At 43.4% G+C, this 12,119-nt stretch overlaps 1 long non-coding RNA gene across 1 annotated transcript; it reads right to left on the bottom strand.

Annotated features, from left to right (window-relative positions):
* Positions 1 to 8,710: 8,710 nt before the first annotated feature.
* Positions 8,711 to 12,050, bottom strand: LOC128563138 (uncharacterized). The gene is made up of 4 exons (XR_008373746.1): positions 11,955 to 12,050; positions 10,729 to 10,799; positions 9,162 to 9,283; positions 8,711 to 8,930 (listed from the first exon to the last, which is right to left on the bottom strand). It is a non-coding gene; the product is annotated as an uncharacterized LOC128563138 (long non-coding RNA).
* Positions 12,051 to 12,119: the final 69 nt, after the last annotated feature.

Below are 12,119 nucleotides of genomic sequence, written 5' to 3'. Positions count from 1 at the left end.
TAACCAAACGGTGGAAAATAAACATGGTGTGGACCCAACTGAAGAACTCTGGCAACATGAATAACCAAAGTAGATCAACATCCCACTTCCCCAAGAAATGCCAAAGGGGATACATCAATGCCGAGCAGCACCACTGGGCTGAGTCCAAGGAAATGTATTGTTAGAGCAGAAAACCTCCCCCCCACCCTTATTCCAGAATGTTATTTTAAAGGCCTCAGGAATTAAAATTAAAACATATGCCTGAGCCTTTTCATAACTCTGTCCCAGAAAAATAAAAGCCAAGTGTCTGCTTTCCAGAACATTATGGAAAGATGCATTTGGCCAAGTTTGAAAATATCTCCGTAATGTGAGCAACTGGAAAAAGTACGATTGAACAAGGCTACACAACATCTGGAGATGAAGCAGAAGATTAGGCTTATTTAATTAGACACAATCATCTTAAAAGAGAAAATGACCACATACACTTAAAAGCATTATGCATTACTTTTAAAATATAATTTGGCACATGTGGCATTATGAATTAGTAAAATGAAATCTCCAGTTATCTGTTAATACTGTTCAAATAGAACAAAACAAAGTAAAACACAACCCATCTCAAGCAACAGTGACTGTCAGCTTCTTTTCAAGAACCACAGCTTAGAAAATGAAAGGTGTAGAAAGGTTGCTTTCCTTTAATAGAATTCTATTAACAATGAAACATTTATCAGTGGTTATCATGCCAGTGCAAATAGTACCCTCTCTCCACTGCTCTGTCCCCTTATTTGATCAAGTAACAATGGCTTATTTAACCCCAGATGTGAAATTTTCAGAAAGAGGAATATAGGATATTACTCTCTTGTTTTCATGTTTAATTCTCAAAGAGCAAAATGGAAAATTAACTTTGTATTTTTGTTTGGACAGAATTATTTAGAAGAGAGATACTTGAGTTCTTAAAGCAGGAAGCTCTGTTTGGCTCTTTTATTTTCTCCTTTCTGATTTTTCCATGAGATGGGGATAATTGTATGAAGTTGGAAATAATAACACAGAACGTCACTTTTAAGCATTATAAATTTTTCTCAAAGAAAATCTTAAACAGAGTTATAATGTATGCCTATAACAAAGGTGAATTGACAAGCTTTTATCTATGAAATGGCTTCAGGAGCTCGGAGTCTGAGAAAATCTGACCTTTCATCTCTTTGTTGTATCTTTTTATTATTATTATTATTGTTATTATTTATTTATTTTTTTTTTTTTTTGAGGAAGAGTCTCAAGCTGTCACCCTCGTTAGAGTGCCATGGCATCACAGCTCACAGCAACTTCAAACTCCTGGGCCCAAGTGATTCTCTTGCCTCAGCTTCCCAAGTAGCTGGGACTATAGGCACCTGCCACAACACCCAGCTATTTTTTGGCCCAGGCTGGATTCGAACCTATCAGCTCCAGTGTATGTGGCTGGTGCTCTAGCCACCTGAGCTACAGGCGCTGAGCCTCTTTGCTGTATCTTTACAGAGTTCCATGGCTCTATATAACACAGCTTTGAAAACATGCTTGTGAATGATACAAAAGACTGGGAGAATGAGGAAAGGAATTAGTCTACAAAGTATCATTACTCTGCTAGATTAATAAGGATTGTATGTGATAGAAAATCTTGTCTGCAGAACTTCTGATTCATAGAGAGAGACTGGAGCTCAAACGGCTAAAATTTTTTACTAAACCTAGAATTAAAAATGAATTCACAGAACATTCTAAATGAAGCACTTCGATGTGTGGTGATTGGATTACATTTAAAAAGAAAGAATGATGAGAATAAGAATCATTAGATACTTTAATAGTTGCTCGATATTTCTCCTTCAATAATCAAACAGTATATTGCTTTTTAAAAAGTATGTATGTGAAAATTTGGACATTTACGTGTCTGGACATAATTGAACACAGGAATAAAGGCTGAAAGTCTTACTATTTGTAAATACTTTGTGTCAGTAGACTAGTAAAAGGTCAAACTATAAAACGAAAACTAGTGTATTGATAAAGAAACTATCTCGGGATTCATTTTAACTAATTCGTGAAAACTGGGACATTCTTCACTATTAAGAAGGGAAAGTCTTCTGTAGATTAGAAATGAGTTATATTAATGAGAATTTATATACTCATTAGAGTTAATCAGAGTATCGGTATATTTGCTTATATATGTAGGTCTTAAGAGGACATTTATTATATTTTTCTCCAAAGATTGGTAGAAAATAATCTGTGTCCTCCGGGACCTATCCTTTGTTTTTCTAAATTTACTTTGGGGACCACAACCATTTAGCCAAACCATTTTCCTACCCTTCCTTAACAGTCAATGCCTATGGTTGCACCAGTGAGGTACTGCAGAAATATGTGCAACTTCTAGGTTCTTCCCTTAAGATAAAGCTGCTGGCTTGGTATATTCTTGTTTCACCAACTCTTGGCCCAGAGTAGCTGTAGCAGATCATGGACCCAAAGATGGAAGCCATATTTAACCCCAGTGTGAATGGCCCATATCACTAAATCTCAAACTGCAGATTCTGGTGTGGATGTGGAAAGAAAGGAACACTTCTACACTGCTGGTGGGACTGCAAAGTAATACAACCATTTTGGAAGGAAGTAGGGGGAAAACTCAAAGAACTCAACTTAGACTTCCCATTTGATCCTGCAATCCCATTACTGACTGGGCATCTATCCAGAAGGAAAAAAAAAAACGCAGCTCAATTTACAATCTCCAAAATGTGGAAACAGCCTAAATGCCCTTCAACCCAGGAATGGATTGGCAAGCTGTGGTATATGTATCCCATGGAATACTATTCGGCCATTAAAAAATGGATATTTTGCAGCATTCATATTAACCTGGATGGAGGTAGATCACATTATTCTTAGTGAAGCAACGCAGGAATGGAGAAGCATGAATCCTATGTATGTATTCAGCATTGATATAAGGACAATTAGAGATAGTTAATGACATGGTGGGGGATGGGGGAAGGGGAGAGCAAACAGCGAAGGAGGGAGGGGTGAGGGAAAGGAAAAGAAAAGAAAATAGTGACTAATTTTTATGTAAATTGGATTTAATTTTGACCAAACTACATTAGTTAAACATTATTATTATTATTATTTTTTTTTGTAGAGACAGAGTCTCACTTGTAGAGTGCTGTGGCATCACACAGCTCACAGCAACCTCGAACTCCTGGGCCTAGGCGATTCTCCTGCCTCAGCCTCCCAAGTAGCTGGGACTACAGGCGCCCGCCACAACGCCCAGCTATTTTTTGGTTGCAGTTTGGCCGGGGTTGGGTTTGAACCCGCCACCCTCGGTATATGGGGCCGGCGCCTTACTGACTGAGCCACAGGCACCGCCCTAAACATTAATTTTTAATTCAACTTGTTAATATGTTGTACAGGATATTGCATCCTCATTTATAAGTGAAATATGTTTGTAATTTCCCCTTTATAATAATATAAAATGTTTCCAAATTTAATATCAGGTGTATCCAGATGAAGTAGAACAATTTTGAAGTATTTCTTCTTTTTCTATTGTCTATAAGATTTGGTAGGATATTTTTTTTGAAATTATGTCTTATTTTTATTTATAAATATTAGTGGTCTACTTTTTGAGATTTTGGGAAAAAAATTAGAAGAAGTTAACTGATGACTCCATACTGAACCTCAGAGTCAAAGCATTCTATAATAGACATACTCTTATTTGACAATATGAATGTGACTTATTTTGCATTATTATTATTGTTGCTCAATATTTCGTTGTAGCAATCTTCTGATTTCTTTTCTGAATAGGTTTATCTTCGTCCAGTCTTTACAAGGTTTTTGTTTCTAGTTCTTATCTTAAATATTGTTATTGTTATTAAAATTCAAGCCTTTTTAATTTTGTCAAGGGAAAAAGTGGAAACCAAATAAACACATGCATATGTAAAAAAAAAGCATATATATATGAATCTATAGTGATCAAAACAGCATTATAGTGGCACAAAAACAGAGAGGTATCTCTATCAATTTATGGAACAGAGTAGAGAACCAAGAGATGAACCCAGCTACTTGTCATTTGATCTTCAACAAGCCTATCAAAAATATTCAGCGGGAGAAAGACTCCCTATTTAACAAATGGTGCTGGGTGAACTGGCTAGCAAGCTATAGAAGACTGAAACTGGACCCACACCTTTCACCATTAACAAAAATTGATTCTCACTGGATAAAAGATTGCCAAGGCATGGAAACAGCCCAAGTGCCCATCGACCCATGAATGGATTAACAAATTGTGGTATATGTACACCATGGAATACTAGGCAGCCATAAAAAAGATGGAGACTTCACATCTTTTATGTTTACCTGGGTGGAGATGGAACATATTCTTCTGAGTAAAGTATCTCAGGAATGGGAAAAAAGGTATCCAATGTACTCAATACTAGCATGAAATCATTATATAATCACTACACATTCATATGAATGGCAATACATAACTATAGTCCAGAAAGCAAAAGGGAAGAGGAGAGAGAGGGAGGGGAGAGGGGATATGGGAGGAAGGAGGGTATTTGGGGGGACCTCACCTAATGTGCATGACGTAATGTACATTTCAAAACTACTAAGAAATGAGTATAACTGTGATGGATGTGTTACTTAGTTCAATGTAAGCATTTCACATTGTCTATCAAAGCAGTTACAGTGAACCACATTAATGCATCAATATACAAAGTTATGATTTAATAAAAAACTAATAAAACAGAACAGATGCTAGGAAGCACTATTAAAAAAATAAGTTTCACCATTATGAAGCCAGTTGATGAACCACACAATGTACATAATGAATTTAAAAAGAATTCTATAATTCTTTCAGAGATCTTTCAGCTAAATTAGACAACGCATAAAAAATAAAGCAAAAGAAAAATGAGGTAAATTAACATATACAGGAAAAACAACAAATGTCCATCGTAAGGAAGGATAATTTTGAATACTTCACTATCAATTGTGGTTAATACTATCTTTAGTTTGTGTCCTGTTGGGATTTGTTCAAAATTTCATAAGAAGGTAGGAGGATGATTAAACATTAAATTTAAATACTAAATCAAAGCATGAATGTGCTAAAAATGTACATTATTTACTGAAAACAACAGAAAACAAAACCCTGATTTCTGTTTGTGTGCTTAAAGAATTCTTCACTATATGGAGGGAGTCTTTCCATAGCCTAGTGCAATGGTTTTCAGTAAGTTGGCTTCCAGAATAGCTACTGGGTCAGATCTGTGTTTATGTGAGGATTGACCATAAAGCAACAGCCACTCACTAAGTCAGCAGGTGAGCCTGCATCACCCGGAGAGATGGCAGGAGAGAGGACCACGGCCACAGGGAAGGGAAGGGACTGGTAAGGTCAGTGATCGAAGAACTTGCTGGCTGTGGTGAGAAGGTTTTAGTAATTCAGAAACTGCAACCAACGGAAGGAGGGAAGCCTAACAAAGTACTAGGGTAGCCTAGGAGATGGGGTTGCTTTTAGCATAGAACCCATATCCTTTAGCTTTACTTTTCATTAGTTGGGTCACACTAGGACAGGTGGTTAACACAAATACTATAGAGAAATACCATGAATTGCCTTCTGCCTGTGTAATGGTGCTTTCCTGTCTGGGGATATGAAGATGTATCTATACTTAGTTTACGGATTTGACTTACAAGACAGGTATTTTATTACAAATGAAATCATTCTCACTTCTAATTATGGGAGTATTGTCCATTGTTTGCTTCCTTTGGGAAACCATTTCACCCCAGCCCATTGGCTCTTTGTAACTAAAATCAGAATACGACTGTGATATTTGTCTCTTTAGCTAACCTTATGTGTGTATACCTCTATATATTCAAATTCATACTTTTGCAATATTGTCCATGAAATAAAATAATTAAAGAATTCTCGTGTCCTGAGGTCTCTGTGATCAATTTACTTATAGTGCATTAGTGGAATCATCGATGAGAGAGGATTAGAGATTATTCATAGCCACTATTGTCAGAAATATTTAAAAGGAACCTTTACACTAACCTTACTAATGACACTTATAAAAACAGAAGGGTGAGAAAATTCCCATTGCAAATGACTTTTTAAAACAGAGGAAAAAATGAAATATTTTCTAAAAAACATTATAGACAATTATGCTCCTGAGAGGTTACGTGTATGAATATGTGTGTGTGTGTTGAATGTTGTCTTAGGAACTCCTTATCATCCATTCCTGCCGATTCCTGTGACTGATGTTGTATAATTCACTGAAAAACAACAACAAAAACCTGATGTTACTGCACATTACTGCTTGAAATGCTCAATGACCACAGTGTACAACTTAAAGTTAAGCTCCCTTTCCACAGCAACCACTGTATAGCTCCTCAAGTGTCCTTGGACCCAACTGCATATATGCACTGAGGCCCCCTGGTCTTTGATGCACCATTTAGAAGCTTTATTGGTAATATAACATAAGCATGTTTTATTTTTTTTTCCTTCACTTGAAAACTCAGTGATAATTTTGCTGCAAGAGGTGAGTGGCAGTGCCCTCTGGGAATCCCAGTGGGATTCCAAATATTTCACAAGGTAAAGCAAGGGTGGTACAGGTAGCAGCAAGGTTAACTAAACTGAAAGATTGACTAGGCTTTGACATTGGCCCCTTGGAGTAGCTGCCAAGCTGTGCTAGGGAAGAGGTGGCAAGTGAAAAGAATGCATGGGGTGGTGCAGTGAGGATGGCACACATCTTTAGGTTTTCTTGTTTTTTAGACAGTCTCACATTGTTGCCCCAGGCTACAGTGCCCTGGTGTCAGAGCTCACAGCAACCCCCAACTCCTGGGCTTCAATGATCTGATCCTATGGGCTCAGCCTCCCCAGTAGCTGTAACTACAGGTGCCTACCATGTGCCCATCTAATTTTTCTATTTTTTGTACAGACAAGGTCTCCCTCTGGCTCAGGCTGGTCTCCACCTCCTTAGCTCAGGCAATCCACCGACCTCAGCCTCCCAGCATGCTAGGATGACAACCGTGACCTATTGTGCCCAACCAAATTTTCGTCTAACCTGAAGCCTCTCACTTTTTAAATTTTTATTTATTTGTTTATTTCTTGCAGGTTTTAGCCGGGGCCTGGTTCAACCACCACCCCCATTATGTGGGGCCGGCACCCTACTCCTTGAGCCAAAAAAGCTTCTCACTTTTTAAAAGAATCTATTCTTATACCTCTCTGAGCTTAAAAATAGGACTCATATTTTTGAAACAACAATATTACTTAACGACCACAAATTTTAAATGAGAACTGTTCTTATGATTGTAATTATAAGGGTGACACAATGTGCCAACCACTGTTCAAAGCATTTATAAATATCAAGCAATTTAATGCCCACAGCAATTTTATTAACACAATCTTCATTTGATAGCGAAGGCAAAGTAGCCATTGCTTAAATCATAAGCAATGAGGTCTCACAAAGAGTAAGCAACAGAGCTGGGAAAGAATCAGGGCAGTCTGGTGCTAGAAGCCCGCCTTACCATTACCTTCCATTACACACTTCAGAAAACAATAGAAGAAAGAAATAGAACAAACACCAGGAGTATTTACTCTCCTCCAACACTACCATGAGCAAAGAGAATAGGATCTTCTTTAGAGAAGCTAATTTTTTTTTTTTAAATCAAAAATGAAGTTGCTCCAACCCACAGACCCTCAAATTTTGGTGATGAGGAATTAAAATCATTAGTGCTCTAAAGTCAAATGACAACAGAAGATGCTTCAAGCACATGGAGGAGCTAGTGAGAAACACCAGGTAGTGTATGTTTAGGGTAGCGCCACTGCTAGCAAACTAATCAAGAGGAGTAGAAAAAAATTACTACTAGTCTAATCCAGACCATCTCAGCCACCATAGTGTAGAATGGTCCCCTGGTCCAGAAAATGTGGCTTGGACAACACCAATTAAGCTGTTATTGATGGTCATCTCCTCCAAAATCTATTGTTCTATGACAACTGAACTCTTTTTTTTTTTTTTTTTTGTGGTTTTTGGCCGGGGCTGGGTTTGAACCCGCCACCTTCGGCATATGGGACCAGCGCCCTACTCCTTGAGCCACAGGCGCCACCCGACAACTGAACTCTTAAAAAACACATCTGTTCGGGCATTTTCATCACCTTTCAGGCCATCCGCATCTCCAGAGTGGAGTCGGCAGGACAAACTCTACCACCATAGGGAAACCTGAGTCCGCCTCTTTTGCCAGCCACTCTTTTCAGCTGGACCAACCTCCCCTCTTCCTCCCCCTGCTCAGCCAGCGGGAGTGGAGAATGAGGATGAAGACCTTTGTGGTGATGCACATCCACTCTTAATAGTAAAGATCAAGTTGTGTTTTGTCCGGTGTTGGTATCAGGGTGAAACTGGTGGCACGAAGTCAGTTTGGAAGTGTTCTAACTCCATGCCACGAAGTGTAGAAGGACAAAAAGAATTAGGAAGCATTTTTAAAGCAGATACTAGACAATCCCCCAAATGTCATTCATGAGGTGGTCTTTGCAGAAACTCTACACAGGAGAAATGGAGCTCCACACGGCTACCTTCAGTTCACATAGATGTGCAACAGCCTCAGACCATGAAGAGTTTCATGTCTGTGGCATCCATGCGTTGACAGAGCACACTCTCAAAATTATACAGACTATCCACGACAGCTATAGAGAAAAAATCACGAAGACAAATGATAACAATGTGTAACATATATTTATTACTAAGTAAAAGCCAGAAATGAGGAGCAAGGAATACGGAGTATAGATAACAGGAGAAGGGAGTGGAAGGGCGGAGTAAATGAACATGTTTCCAGGGGGTGTAAGGGAGTGGCAGGGGAGAGTAAATGAAGGTAGCTCACAGGTGGACACAGTCCCAGGACAGGTCTCCTTGGCCTTGATGTTATTGTTGGCCTATTCAAATGGTGGCTTCAGCTCCCAGGAGAAGCTGTGGCTACAGGACAGAGAGGCAGCTATGAGGCCACCAGGAACAAAATTCAGGTCCCCCGTCCAGGGTCTGCCTGGCAGGCCTGGACTCCTGGCGCCCAGCAGTCATCATGCGCCAGGGACTGTTGGTGACCAGGGAACCACGGCCACAGGCTCTTTGCAGCTGGCCACCAGACACAGTCCTGAGCAGAGATGCACAAAGGTCCCCCTACCCTCCGCCAACCCTGCAGGCCCTCACCAATTGTACCGGTCCAGTCGCTTCATGGTTTGGAACCAGGACTGAAATTCTTTGTCCGGTTGAAAACAGAAATTATTGGCAGTCACTTGCAGCAACTGCAGCTGCTGGATGATCTTGATGGCCTGGAGCCAGAGAGAAGGATGGATACTGACTGGGCCTGGGGGGAAGATTCTGAAGGGGCCATGTTGGGGAGGGCAAGGGGCCGATCTCTGGGGCCTTTCTCTGGAGTGGTTCCCTTCTCCCCTCCCATCCTATGAAGGCCCAGTCTGTCCTCAGAGTTGGATATAAACTGCCTTTCTCCAGGAGTTGGTTTTCATTCCCATCCTGCACGTTTCATGGGGTGGACTGCCCCTTCCCTGTATGTCAAATGCTCCCAGGAAATCTACGATGTGGAGGATGCAGCCAGGGAATGTCCTCCTAGGGCAGTCTCTGACTTCCACATGTTGTGCTTCCCCAGAGAGAGGCCCCCAGTTGCCCACCTTCCCCTTTGTGTTATGTTGAGCACATTTCCATGCAAGGCACAGCCAGTGCCCGGGAGAGAGACCCCCTACCCATGACTCCCCCCTCCTTGGGCTCCCTTGCTGCATGTCATCCAGGGTTACCAGCCAGGGGACCTGCACAGAAAAGCACTTGCACCCACATCACGATGATGTGGGTTGTGATGTAGGGGGCGGGGGGAGCTGAAGCTGGGCCTCTGTCCCAACACTCCCTCATGACAAGTAGGGACACACAAACTCTCCTGGCACACGAGTGTTTGGAGCCACATGGGAGCTGCCTGAGTGTGGAGGAGCAAATTTCAACTCCTCCTGTGGGCAGCACCTGAGGGAGAGGCTGAGTCCGGCTCAGCCAGACGCTCGGGCAGCTCAGTCAGGGAGCTCTGCAGCTTCTGCCTCTGGAGCAGGGACTGGAGGCTGATGTCGGGCCTGATACCCCAGCTCACAGGGCTGCCTGGGAGCAGTTTTGCTGAGTGCTGAGTTCTCAGGGCTCGGTCCAGAAATGTCTCCCCCCAGCCTTAGGATTCTGAGCCCCAGCGTGCCAGCTTCAGGGTCACTCACAGCCAGATCACTGTGCGTCCACTTCTGCAGCTGGATTAGGTCATTGAGGAAGATCACAAGAATGGGAATGATGCCCTGTGTCATTGAGGTGGGAGTGGTGATAAGCACCCACCTGCAGGTGGCCTTCCCAGTTCTGTTGCTCAGAATCTCACCACCCCTGTCTCCTAGACCCCTCCTCAAGATCTCTGACTTGGAGCAGCCAGAGACCTTCAGCTCCTCCTTCAATTCTATCCGTCTCCTCCCCCAGGTGCACCCATGGTCACCTACGGCCCTGGGATGTTAACAGGTCACAATGTCTTGTGGTCCACGACCCCACCCTTTCCGAAGGGCATGCTGAGTCCAGCTCTTCCAGGCCTTTGTCCTGATCCCTCTGCTGAGGGCTTTGAGGCACCGGCTACAGAAAGGAGAGCCTAGGAGGAAGCCCTTGCTCTCCTCATGGGGAGACTCCAGCTGGGAGGGAGGCCCTGCCCTCTGTCCCTGTGGCCCTCCCCACCCACCCAAAGGAGGCTTACCTTCCAACTCCGCTGCCTCATCTGGGCTCTCTGGGGGTTCTTTCCTGGGTGGCCAACTTGGAGATCCCCAGCTGCCAGGGTCAGGACAAGGTCAGTGAGACTATCTTGCCCTCACTCAGCTACTCCCAGGACCCTGACCTCGCACTGTGGACGCCTGGCCACAGTCAGCTGGTGAGGTGCCACAGTCACTCAGTGAGCTCTGGTTCTAGACCCAGCCCTGTGTCCTACACCCACTTGCTGTGTCACTTGGGGCATGCAGCTCAGCCCTTCATTTGTCCAGAAACCCTGCCGCAGCTGCCCACACCACACACCAGCAATACAGGCCTGGCGTTCTGAAGCATTTCTGGCTGCTTTTGGGAGAGAAAGAAGCCCCCCACCTCACCCCCACCATGTTTCCCCATCGCCTGGTGGAAGCTCCATAACCAGAGGGACCAATGCAAGAAACAGAGCCCTGCTAATTATTCAGCTTATCCCTGATGAGCAGCCAGCAAACCCCTACGGCCAGAGCCCCTGCCTGCACCCACCTGCCCCCAGACAGACCCTTCTCTCTTCTGAACAGGACTGGCGACTGGTACTTTTCAGGTCAACGTTGAGTGAGAAAGTTAACCAAAAAAATACCTGGCCCGGTACCCTTTCCAAATTCACCTTTTCCTGCCCTCTAAACATTTGCCCCCATCTCCAGTCGCCCTTTATTTTTATCAGCTTTTTCCGTGTTATGCCATCATCTTGTGCACACTTGTTCATAAGCTCTGGCGCTTTCCCTTTGCAGAGGGGAAAGGAAGTCGGATAAATCAGGGAGTAACGGGGAGGAGGGTAAATTCACATTCCTCTAACTGGGAATGCAAAGGATCCAAACTGGCAGGATTTGTGTTTCCTCTGGGTTCCTGATTCCCGGGGGCTCTACAGGACCGGGGTGGGCGCTGACCTGCTGTTCATCTGGCCCAGCCCAATGTCAACTGGGCAGCTCAGTTTCTCAGTTTACATGTGCTGTGCACTAGACATGGGAATATCTCCAATGTGGCAAAAGCCCGTGCCCCACAGTTAAGAAAACTTGGTGCTCAGTTAGACATTCAGTGTTAACACCCCAGTGGACTGAGAGACCCTGCCAGTCTGCCCATTCCTGTCTCCGGAGGCGCTGGGCTCCCCTCCCCTCCCAGTGCAGTGAGGGAGCATGGCAGACCTGGGAGAGGTGCTGGGTGCAGCTCAGGAGACAGACGCCTACCCACCTGGATACTGCCCTCCAGGTTCCCTGGAGCATAAGGATGGGCGCAGTCTTCAGGGCTTGGACTATGCCATGCGAAGATGAGTAGTTTCTCAACTTGTTACCCTCCTGGGGAGGGAAGAGGATGCACCGTGAGGTGGGGGGTTGGAGCCCCACTGCCCCAGCTGTG

This window comes from Nycticebus coucang, chromosome 13 (genome assembly GCF_027406575.1).
Source record: "Nycticebus coucang isolate mNycCou1 chromosome 13, mNycCou1.pri, whole genome shotgun sequence".
Lineage (NCBI taxonomy): Eukaryota > Metazoa > Chordata > Mammalia > Primates > Lorisidae > Nycticebus > Nycticebus coucang.
This window is presented reverse-complemented; position numbering and strand designations above follow the sequence as displayed.